Genomic DNA, 11,428 nt, shown 5'->3' on the forward strand with positions numbered 1-11,428 from the left:
AAGTTACTTGGAATACTAACACCAGGTCTTTTTAGATGAAAGAAGATGGATCACAATCCATACAAAATTGCCCCACGTCCTATAACAATGTGACGTATCTCAAAAAAAAGATAAAAATATTAAAAAAAATATGGCATACTCTCTAATTTATTTTTTTTACACCTTCATATGAAAAAAATGCTTTAAAAATTGTTCAGGCGCTGTTATGAAAACATCGTTCATAGGACTATTTATGGACTATTTTACTAAATTATTTTTTTTGTTTGATAGGGTATACCTCACAGGTGGTCCCATAATCGTCAGGTCAGGATCTGATGATGGGAACCCTGAGAAATCCAGGGCAACTTTTGAAAGTTGTAGCCATGCGCAGGATAAAAACTTGACTATAAGGTGTATGTCTTATAACACTATGCAACAGTGAAGATTTGGAGCTGACCTGATGATGGAGACGAAAGAAGGTCGAGGGAACTCGACAACCGAATATGTAAACTACTTCGTGTTAGGGCTTATATTGTTTGTATTGAATAGACCTTTGCAACAGTGAAGGTTTGGAGCTGACCCGATGATGGAGACCAGAGAAGGTCGAGGGAACTCGACAATAAAATATGTGAACTACCTCAGAAGTCGGTGTCTAATGGACGTACCTAAGTTTATTTTCCCACCGACTTCTAGGCCAATGCTCCTAAGAATAGTTTTTTTTTTACTTTTCAGTGATTTTGGGAGTCGGTTTTATTTTATTGTAAAAAGTTTTTTTTTGGATTTTCAGTGACAAGCACAATTGTCACTATCCGCATAAGTGGAAAGTTCTCATCAATACGAATAATATAAGCGCAAACACGAGGTAGTTCACATATTCAGCTGTCAAGTTCCCTCGCCCTTATCTGGTCTCCATCATCAAATCAGCTTCAAACCTTCACTGTTGCAAAGGTCTATTCAATACAAACAATATAAGCACAAACAGGAGGTAGTTTACATATTCGGTTGTCGAGTTCCCTCGACCTTCTTTCGTCTCCATCATCAGGTCAGCTCCAAATCTATACTGTTGCATAGTGTTATAAGACATACACCTTATAGTCAAGTTTTTATCCTGCGCATGGCTACAACTTTCAAAAGTTGCCCTGGATTTCTCAGGGTTTCCATCATCAGATCCTGACCTGACGATTATGGGACCACCTGTGAGGTATACCCTATCAAACAAAAAAATAATTTAGTAAAATAGTCCATAAATAGTCCTATGAACGATGTTTTCATAACGGCGCCTGAACAATTTTTAAAGCATTTTTTTCATATGAAGGTGTAAAAAAAATAAATTAGAGAGTATGCCATATTTTTTTAAAGATTTTTATCTTTTTTTTGAGATACGTCACATTGTTATAGGACGTGGGGCAAATTTGATCCATCTTCTTTGATATTTGTGCTTTTTTAAACCGTATTTAATTTATTCGCCTATTTTATCTTTTTTTAAAGTGTCTAATATTTTCCTCATACTTTTCTCTAATTAATATTGCATAAATAATTTTATATTAACAAACAAAATCGATTATAGTGTAGTGCCATCTGTTGGTAATTTAAGGTATCTTTTAGATAGTAAATAGTTTCCGGGCCAAATAAAAGGTGGCGACTCTTCGTTTACTTAGCTGTCAAAATGTACGGAGTGTCCCCCCCCTGATTAAACTGCTAAGGTGGAAATACCTTTTTAGCAATACATTACTACGCTTGAGAGAACGCTTTATTTTCAGCGTGTTATACGTATAAAAACAGTGGTGTTAGGTTAGTAGTTGAAATTCAGACTTTATTTTAGTGTGTGAACTTTTTTGTCTAAAATTCCGCGTGTCGAACAATGTTTTCAGCGGCCCATGACCCGTGGGAACTACACCCTTAGCGGCGGAGTTTCGTAAAATCCGTTCTCAGTGTATGTTTACTTCCTATAGAAAAGGAACCTATCTGCCAAATTATTTCTGTTGTGATTAATCAGTGATTGTTAACTAGTTTTTATACTAAAGAAGATTTCAATTAGAATTATTATGGGTTGGAGTGTAGCAAAGGAGAAAGTTAAACATTGTTTATCACATGTTTAAGAAAAACTTTGCATGGGGAATTGTCAAAGATATATTTTTAAAACACTGATCAACTTTTTTCGTAATAGCACCATAAGTTTTTACAAAAAATTGTGTTCCTAAGTTAGCATACACATGGTTTTCTAAGATCAATTAATTATACTTACAATACTTTTTCAGAGGTACCAATGCACAGATTTCCAAATGTTAAAAAGATTCCTGACATGTTCCAGAGCTGGGTAAGTCTTGCTGGTGGAAAATTGGAGTGTACGTTTGATTATGACTACTATCAAAAGACCCCTAAGACAACCCACTGACCAAGAAAAGGGTTTGCAATATCCAATTCACTGATGAAGACAGAAACCGCTATAACCGGTTAGATTCAGTAGCTATTCCTTCCCTTCCTACCAGGTGAGTAATAATTACAACAATTAGATTAATGAATTAGAACCTTGTTATATTTAGTAACAAGGTTCTGCCTGCGGTTTTACCTTAGGTCCAAGGGAACCTTTATTCTTTTGGTTCTAAGCAACCTTCACACCAACTTTCAGCCAAATAGTGTAATTAACTTCTATTTCTCTTCATTCATCTACCTTCTTTTATATATAGATTTTATGGACATGTGAGATATGATGTTTTATATATTCTCAGGGTCCTATCTAAGTCAATACCAAATTTCATCTCAATTGGTTCAGTCGTTTTCCTGTGAAAGCGTAACATACAGACAGACAGAGTTACTTTCGCATTTTTAATATTAGTATGGATTTGTGCAAAAATTGGCTATGTCAGTCACTTGATGGCACATCAGCGAAGCTCTCTATGGGTAGAACCAAGTCGCTGTGGCTGAAATTGGTCAAGATATATTTATATGGGCACATGTATGGCTTAAGCATTATGTTGGTTATATTCTGCAGTACCTACTTATGGATGTGAAAGTTTGTGCCTATCATGCTGACATTATAAATGATTAAATGGCAGATACAAATTTAATTCAAAATTGTGTTTTGAAGGTGGGCAAATTAAAAAGTGGGCACTCTTACACATCATATGAAAGGATAGTACCCCCAAAAGCGCCCCTCTTCACCACTTCCCAGTGTGGATTTTTTAATGATATGGTTGTATGTAACATTCTTTAATTAATATTGAGAAAAATAATTATGCATTTAAAATTACAGGTTCTTCTGCAAGTCAAACAGCGTCGAAGCGACCCTTAACACAATATTTCCATCAAGATACCACTACCAGAAGGTAATAAAATTTTATATTTGCCTACCTATAAATAGAGTTCGAGTACAGATTATTTTCCTACCAACTACAAGTCTATTGGTCACTTTTTATCTGGATTCGTAAAAATACTTCTTACGGGGCCCGGGTGAAACCTCTCGCAGAAGCTAGTATGTCAATATAAACAATTACTCAAAACATTATCACTACCACATAAACTAGCTTTCGCCCATGGTTTTACCCCCTTCCCAAATGCTAAACTATTTAGCCCACATGGATAAAAAGTAAACTATTTGTTTGTTCTGATATATATAATTATCAGTTGTATTACTGCCAAGTTTCATCAAAATTCATTCAGTAGTTTTTACGTGAAAGAGTAACAAACATTCGCATCTATACTAATATTATAAAGCTGAAGAGTTTGTTTGTTTGAACGCGCCAATCTCAGGAACTACTGGTCCGATTTGAAAATTTCTTTCAGTGTTAGATAGCCCATTTATCGAGGAAGGCTATCGGCTACTTTTTATCCCGGTACGGGAAGTAGTTCCCACGGGATGCGGGTGAAACCGCTGGCAGAAGCTAGTTTATAATATTTATAGATTTTAGATTTTATTTTAGAGATAGCTTAGTAGTTAACCTACTGCTTCATTATGTTCTTGATTTTCATCCCAACATGGGCAAATAACACTGAAGCGAAAACCTACTAAAAAATCCTACTCAACTAGTAATGATTAAATAATATATATGTATTAATATTTTTATTTCAGATGCCAGGTGTACAAACTCAACTACCTCGAAGCAATTGTTGATGAAGCATAATTATTCTATAATTAGCAAGCCAAGAATAATGACAGTCAAAGGTAATTTATTCAAGTTTTAAGTTTATAATGAAACTAGCTTCTGCCAGCGGTTTCACCCGTATCCCGTGGGAACCTCTGCACGAATAATAATACTATCTAACACGGAAATAATTTTTCAAATCGGACCAGTAGTTCCTGAGATTAACGCGTTCAAGCAAACAAACAAACAAACTCTTCTCAGCTTTATAATATTAGTATAGATATGATCAGTAACAGGTACAGATAGTGCTCCATTTTTTTTTCAAAATAAGGGAGTAATTGTATATTTTTACTTGAGATAAATTTCATCTACATCATTTTGATATAAGTGAGAAACTCATGATAAAATTTAAACTATATCTTTCTGATTCTAATGTTGTGCTATCTTATTTTAAACTTCTACTATAATTTTCCAGGTGCATTCAAAACTAATCGAACACATTATGTTCGACCACTGTGCACCAAGATTAAGCATCTTCGGCCCGAGATATCGTGTCTTCTCAAAAGAGGTCGAATATTTAAAGAAACCTGGATGCGAGAAGCCGAAAATCGATCTCAGTGGCGTGCACTTGGAGAGGCCTATGTCCAGCAGTGGACTGCAATAGGCTGATGATGATGATGATTTAAAGAAAGACTACGGAATGCTGCAACACTCTTTGAGAAGGCATCATTCCTGCACGTTACTCAAAATTTGATAAAACCGGCCCAAATCTTCAATTACAAACTCCAAAGAAAGATAAAGGACGAAGGTTTAGTTTAGAAGAAAAGGTATTGGCATTGTCTCTGCACAAAAAAAGTCCTGTCAATGGACTTTTACATAAATATTTTCCTTTACCTTCGTCAAAAACCATGACACGGTTACTCAGCAACATAAAGATAACCCCTGGAATTACAAAATAATTTTTGGAAAGTTAAAAAAACTGTACAATGCTGTGCGTTGTACGGTTGTGAACCTTGGACGCTAACTAAGCAGGATATAAGCAGACTGGAGGCTTTTGAGATGTGGTGCTGGAGGAGGATGGAGAGGCTGGACGGAAAGAGTTACTAACGAGTAAGTACTTAACAGAATAGGAACTAAGAGACAACTACTGCAAAATATAGAGAATAGGAGAGGAAAAATGACACGTTATACGTCACGACGATTTTATCAAAAACATTGTGGAAGGGAAGGTCGAAGGAAAGAGGAAGGGTCATCCAAGGTATAGCTACATCAAGCAAATTAAAGAAAAGGTGAAGGTTGTGACGTATAAGGAAGTTCAGGAGTTGGCGCTAGATAGTTGTAAATGGAAGGAGCTGCACCGACAAGAGTTAGCCGAGAGAGAGAGCCGAAATGGAAAGACAGCTTGCTACTAGAGCTCAAGAGGAAGCCAGTGTTCAGGTGATAAGATTGACGTTTTTTTGGCTTTATTTTTGAATGAAACAATATATGGCTTACTCAATTATCTATTCACTATTGGACATTAACCATAGAAGACAAATGAGGGCCTACGATCATGTGTATAAATACATAGCTATATGCGACAGTGTTAAACCAAACAGTGAGTACTATTTAGTTTGCCCCAATAAATTGAAAGAAAAGAAAGAAAAAACATTTATTGACACAACACAAGACATACGCTGTCGTCATATCGTCATATGTCGTCATACGCTGTCGGGTGCGGACGCCTTTTTTTTTTTTGTTATTTTCCAAAAAAATGGAATAATTAGTTATGCAATATTGACTCATAATGTGTAAAAAAAAGTTTGAACTAAGTGCCTAAAGTGGTGTGAACTATTTTTGAAATTTAATTCGCGAGTGCAGTCTCGCGCGTACCGAGTGTGCCGAGGTAAGCTCTTCCTCACCTCGGGTAAAAGAGAGGGGCTGCGCGCGGAAAATAATTCATCCTTGTCGCACAGCAGCGAAGCGTCGAGCGCTCGGCAAGTACACGCACACATCCATATAATTCTTCGAATAACGTTCAAATTTTAAATTAAAACTATGGCTACTGAGTGCAGCGCTTGTTGTTCACCTATATTAGACAGCTTTTTTATGGAATGCTCTAATGATAAATGCGTTAAAAGATACGACTTAAAATGTCTTAATATTATGCCTAGTGCTTTTAATGCATATACCCTAGCTTATAAAAGGAAATGGGTATGTCCGGATTGCATTTGCCTTAAGCCAAAATGTGGAAATATGGAAACGCCACTAAGAAAAGATTTAGCTGACCTTGCTATTACCACCACGCCGCAAAATAATGTAAACACAAAACGCGGCAGTCAAGCTCAGTTTTCTCCTGTTATGATGGATAGAGATGTGGATGCCGCTTTACTGGTTGAACTCAAGCAATTTCGTTCAGATATTATTGCCCGCTTAGATAGCCAGGCAAATGCAATTAAACAACTACAGGACCAATTTGCACTAGCAAAAAATGATCTCAGTTACCTCGTCAATATAATAGCGGTCGTAGAAAGCAGAGTGACTCAGTCCCAGGCCCATCAATCCCACCAGGTAATACCAGAAGCAGCACCTTCGAGCTCGCCCGCTACATTTGCTGAAGCTGTGACCTTGAAGGCTAAGCCCGCTCAACACAAAAAGGTCGCGAGTAGCCAAAACACCGCTAAAAAGCAAAATATTAATAAAAGTGTGGCCACGAAATCTACAGCATCGTCAGCTCAGGAGAATGATGTCGGCGAATCAGTGCCTACTATATTATCGGAACAAGGGAAAGATGAAGAAACAACTCAAGAGGGATGGACTACCGTACAAAATAAGAGATTCAATCGCGTGTCTAAGAATATAGGTATTGGTAAAAATACTGAATTAAAGGCAATACAAGCCACAGAACGCAAAAAACACCTGCATGTTTGGCGCCTACATCCTGAAACGACCGAAGATGCGATGACCAACCATATTAAAAATATTTGTGGACAGGATATAATTTTGAAAGTTCAAAAAATTAAACATAAAACAGAGAGAGACTATGCCTCTTTCGTCATAGGTGTACCCGAACGCATGTATGATGATCTGAATAAAGCTGAAGTATGGCCAGTTAACGCAGAATTCAACGAATGGGTTTGGTTTCGTAAACAACCCGAAACTACATTCAATAAACAGCAATAAAATAGAAATATTTTATCAAAATGTAAGAGGACTTCGTACAAAACTAGACACGTTCCGAAATAACCTAATATTATTTAACTCGGACCTATATGCAATTACCGAATCAGGCTGCAATGAATCCATACAGGATGCTGAAATTGTCCCGCCAGGGTATAAAATACTACGATGTGACCGAGTTGATGGACGCAAGCAGGGCGGCGCGCTTCTCGTGGCCACACACCGTTTCGAGCTGCGACAAGTACATGTCGCGGACGCGTCGATAGACACCTGCGTATTTGAAATTGTTTGTGCAACGGTTCATTTAAATAATAGATTTTTGTTTTTGTGTTGTGTAGTTTATATACCACCTGGGAGTTCTGAAAATGACTATATGATTTTGTTTAGGTTAATAGAAAATATGTGTGATAGATATAAGCAAGTTATAGTTATAGGAGATTTTAATTTACATTCGTGTCCTGTTAATATTACGAATTATTTTGAATATTTTATGTCATATTGCGAGTTCACACAAAGTAATAAGGTTCCAAATGCGTTGGGTCGTCAGCTGGATTTGGTTTTGAGTACGGGTCTTAGCGGGGAGGTGTGTGTGGCGGCGGCGGACGACGCGCTCGTGCCCGTCGACGCGCACCACCCGCCGCTCGCGGCCAGCGTGTGCCCCGCGCCCGCGCACCCCGCGCCGCTCGCGTCCTCGCCCGCCGCTGCCGGTGCCGCCGCGCGCAGTATTAGACCGCAGTGGAATTTTTATAAAGCCGATTATCAGTCGTTATATACAATTTTAATTTCTGTTGATTGGAGTACACTGTATGAGACACATGACTTGGATGAGATTTTAAATATCTTTTATGACAAACTTAGTCATACTTTGGACCTGTGTGTACCCAGGAAGGCGTCTATCCGGGGAAACTCGCGTTACGTGTATCCCGAATGGTACACAGGGGAAATAATTCGAGATATTAAAATTAAAGCATATTTACACAAAAAATTTAAAAAATCAAAACTTGATTGCGATTATAAAGAATACGCTAAGATTAGGGCACAAATTAAAAAATCAATAGAAATAGCATACAGAGATCACAAACATAAAATTCAAAATCAATTCGCGAAAGATCCAAAAGCGTTCTGGCAATATATTAGGTCCAAAAAAAGCCGAGTTAATCGCCAAAATATAATGAAAAATGGTGAAGATTTGACAGATGACCAGTGTGCTGGAGAATTTGCCGACTTTTTTAAGTCGGTATATAACCAGGTACCACCGACACTAGATGCACAGGCGGCGGCGGCGGAAGCCGGTGTTACCAGTGCACGGGTACATTTAAACAACTTAACCCTGAATGATGTTCAAATAGCGCTGCAGAATCTCAAGCCAAAACGCTCATCTGGTCCGGACGGTATACCACCTTTTCTGTTCAGGGACTGTGCCAGGGTTTTAGCGGGTCCCCTGCATTACATTTACAATACCTGTTTACAACAGTCCACATTCCCAGAACGATGGAAGATCTCACGCGTCGTTCCAGTACCTAAGGGTAAGTCAGGTCCAGATGTCAGCGGTTACAGACCAGTGGCAGTGCTGTCGACACCGGCTAAAGTTTTTGAGTCCGCCATTCAAAGTTCTATACAGGGGCAGGTCCGAGCACAACTATCGGACGCTCAGCATGGCTTTCGGCCGGGGCGCAGCACTTCCACCAACCTGCTTAACTTCATGGCGCAGGTTATACCGGCAGTCGACGCGGGGGTCCAGGTAGATGCGGCGTATTTTGATTTCCAAAAGGCTTTCGACACCGTGGACAATGATGTTTTATTGAGGAAGCTGGCTGATATTGGCTGTACACCACATCTGTTGCAGTTCTTTGTCAGCTACATGAAAGACCGTCAACAGTATGTTGACTATAATGGGTTTGAGTCAGAGCCATACTACACAAGGTCTGGAGTAAGCCAAGGCAGCAACTTGGGGCCTCTTGAATTTATCATCATGATAAACAGCTTGCCGGAAGTCGTCAGACATGCTACATGTTTATTGTTCGCGGATGACCTCAAGTTGCTGCTCGAGGTAAGGGACGAGTCGGACTGTACGCGACTCCAGGATGACATTGACAGAGTGGTGAAGTGGAGTCATGACAATAAACTATACTTCAATGTATCCAAATGCTCGGTAATATCCTTTACGCGTTCGCGAAGCCCTGTCTGCTATGAGTACAAAGCAGAGGCAACACCCATGACGCGAGTGACACAGGTGCGTGATCTGGGGGTTCATCTCACTCCAGAGCTCACGTTTCGCGAGCATATTATTAAGATATGCAAGAAGGCGTACAGAAACCTAGGCTTTGTACTTAGGCAGTCGCAGGGCTTTACGAATATAACAACAGTAAGGGTATTATACGACGCACTCGTTAGGAGTCACTTGGAGTATGGTGGTGTCATATGGGCTCCACACGAAGCCAAGTACTCTGTCATGCTGGAGCGCGTGCAGAACAAGTTCACGCGCCACTTGTACTGGAGGCTGTACGGGGTGTATCCGCTGTACCCGCTTATGTACCCCACATTGTTCGTGCTGGGTATGGTCGGGTACAACCAGTTACAGGTGCGGCGAGAATTTGCCCTTATATTATATATTATTAAATTACTCCGTGGCAAGGAACACAATCCCGGCGTACTACGGTGCTTGTGTCTCTGTGTGCCGGACCGCTACGTGGAGAGACGACGGCGCCCGCCACTGCTGTCAGTGCCGACCGCCAGGACCAACCTACTGGCCAAAACGCCTCTCACGCGAGCGATCCGTACTATAAACGAAATCCAGAACAATATAGACATTTTCTCGTGTCAGTTCAGTGAACTCGCAAGGATGATTTTGTTTATATTATGTTATAAACTAGATTAGCATTATAGGACATACTTTTGTTATTATTGTTTTATTTTATTGTATTGTTATATTCTATTTCACTTTAAATTTATTTTGTGTAAATATCTTGTGTTTTGTTGTTTGTTTTTTTTTTTTTTTATTTTATTTTTGTAAGTAGTTAGTATTTTAAATAAGTGCCTCCCTAACGCATTGGATGTACCTGTCTGTAATGTTAGTGGTAAGGTTGAGAAATAAATAAATAAATAAATAAATACATATAATAATAAAAAGTACAAAAAAAAAACAACAACAATAGTAAGTTGCGCCAAATAGCAAATTGTTAGGCTATTACTAGTATATTGTTAAGTTCAATAATTGAACCCTCAACTGACTGTGGATTTCTATCCGTCCGTAATGTCGATTGCTACTAGGTAATTGCGATTACAGGAGCCCGATTATCCTAAGTTAATAATGTCAAAATTTAAAAGAAATTGAATCGCAATAGCAGTTTTAACCTTAGCGGGCATTCTGCTACTAATAAAAGACCAATCGTATTCCAATGATATTTGATTGGTTTGCGATTGGTCTGCCATTTGGTCTATTTATATAAATAATTTGCAGACAATATGATTCATTATTGAATCACATTAAATGATAAAAAGGTTTATTTAAAAGAAAAAAATGCTGAATGCCACATACGCTTCAATCATAATTGAGTCGTGATTGTCGGATGTGGATCGTATGTCGTTTACGTAAAATTAGCAGAATCGAGCCCCATATTGAATTTTGACATTAGCTCCATATAAGTTAAGACGAATTTCAATCTCTAACTACAAAACAATGGATGGATACGTTATAGAAATAAGCAGCAAATCAAATTCTAGATACTCATGTAGATGTTTTTTCTCATTCCAGTTGCAATGTCGCATGCAGTGCCAGATCAGACGCCTGAACGACAACTTTGAGCAGGCACAGCTTCGCATTCTGGGACTTCAAACCCGGGTCCGGGCCCTCAGGAGAACTGTAGATCTAGAAGGAGAGACGAACCACAGAAGTGCACCTGTAAATCCTTCTTCGATAACCCTTGAAACTAGATTAAACTTAAAACTTACTTTTAAATGTCTTGTCTGTAAGTGTCAGAAATCAATATTATGTACATAGGTATACTGTAAATGCTCAAAAATGTCGTGTGAAATGTTGTAGATTTTGAAAGGGACCGTGTACTGTTTGAATGTTATTATCACATCTGAGGAACTCCTCGAGCTGATCTGAGCAGCAGCATTGCTTTGTCTAGGTGGTAGTGATATTATGCCCGTTGTGTCCCAAATTGAAACGTTTCATCGAAATAAAGCAAACTGGATTAAACTTA

At 38.7% G+C, this 11,428-nt stretch overlaps 1 long non-coding RNA gene across 4 annotated transcripts; it reads left to right on the forward strand.

The window, feature by feature from the left end:
* The first annotated feature begins 1,732 nt into the window (after window positions 1-1,732).
* Window positions 1,733-11,428, forward strand: LOC124645133. 4 transcript variants are annotated; one of them, XR_006986160.1, is made up of 6 exons: window positions 1,733-1,912; window positions 2,238-2,468; window positions 3,233-3,305; window positions 4,049-4,141; window positions 4,537-5,498; window positions 10,975-11,428. It is a non-coding gene; the product is annotated as an uncharacterized LOC124645133 (long non-coding RNA). The 4 variants fall into 4 exon arrangements; XR_006986161.1 differs by having other exon boundaries at window positions 1,734-1,912; window positions 2,291-2,468; XR_006986163.1 differs by lacking the exon at window positions 1,733-1,912 and having other exon boundaries at window positions 1,939-2,468; window positions 4,537-5,658.

This window comes from Helicoverpa zea, chromosome 31 (genome assembly GCF_022581195.2).
Source record: "Helicoverpa zea isolate HzStark_Cry1AcR chromosome 31, ilHelZeax1.1, whole genome shotgun sequence".
In the NCBI taxonomy this organism is placed as follows: domain Eukaryota; kingdom Metazoa; phylum Arthropoda; class Insecta; order Lepidoptera; family Noctuidae; genus Helicoverpa; species Helicoverpa zea.